This window comes from Otolemur garnettii, unplaced genomic scaffold (assembly GCF_000181295.1).
Source record: "Otolemur garnettii isolate 467f Iridium unplaced genomic scaffold, OtoGar3 scaffold00164, whole genome shotgun sequence".
NCBI lineage: Eukaryota > Metazoa > Chordata > Mammalia > Primates > Galagidae > Otolemur > Otolemur garnettii.
Window position 1 is genome coordinate 3207165 of NW_003852559.1, and position 859 is coordinate 3208023.

The window sequence follows — 859 nt, forward strand, 5'->3', positions numbered from 1 at the left end:
GACTGTATCCCTGGCTTTGTGTTAGGATCAAAAGTAAGGTAGAGTGATAAAAATAAGAAGTAAATCAATTGCTGGGACCACACCTATGGTGCATCTTACAAGAGTACATCTGAATCTTTCTAAATGTAGAATATAAATGTCTTAACACAATAACTAAGAAAATGCCATGAAGGCTATGTTAACCAGTTTGGGAAAATATTTCACATGGTATATAAAACCAGCACATTGTACCCCATGACTGCATTAATGTACACAGCTATGATTTAAAAATAAATAAATAAAAATGAAAAAAAGGAAGTAAATCAATACAATTAAGGTATATAAGAAATAGTTTTGTTAGGAAATGCAAGCCCAACTCTCTTTAATGTGTGTAATAAAAATGGAGCTGGCCCAGAGTGAGGGGCTATTCTGCTCATCCTCATGCTTGCTTGGTCCCCTGACCTACCTCTTTAAGAAACTTTCTCTTTTTGTCTCAACTCTTCATTTTCCCCTTATCCTTTCATTTCCACCAGCCACAGGGAGGGAACTCACAGTATGGTTTGGGGCTGGTCTTGGAGGGAATTCACAGTATAGTTTGGGGCTGGTCCCCAACAGTCCAATTTTTCCTTCATAGGATTTATACAAAATTTACTCTTTTATGTCTAGCTTCCTTCTTTTAAAATTGTGAGCTTGACTTACCCTACTGCATATAGCAACAATTTTTCATTGTTACATAACATTCAATTGTATGCATATACCTTCTGTATCCATAGATACATAATTTTCTGCGCATTTTTTGTTCTTTGGAATAGTGGTGCTAGGAATGTCTCATCATGACTTTTGGTGTTTATAGCTGTGTATTTCTGTTACATACAAACTA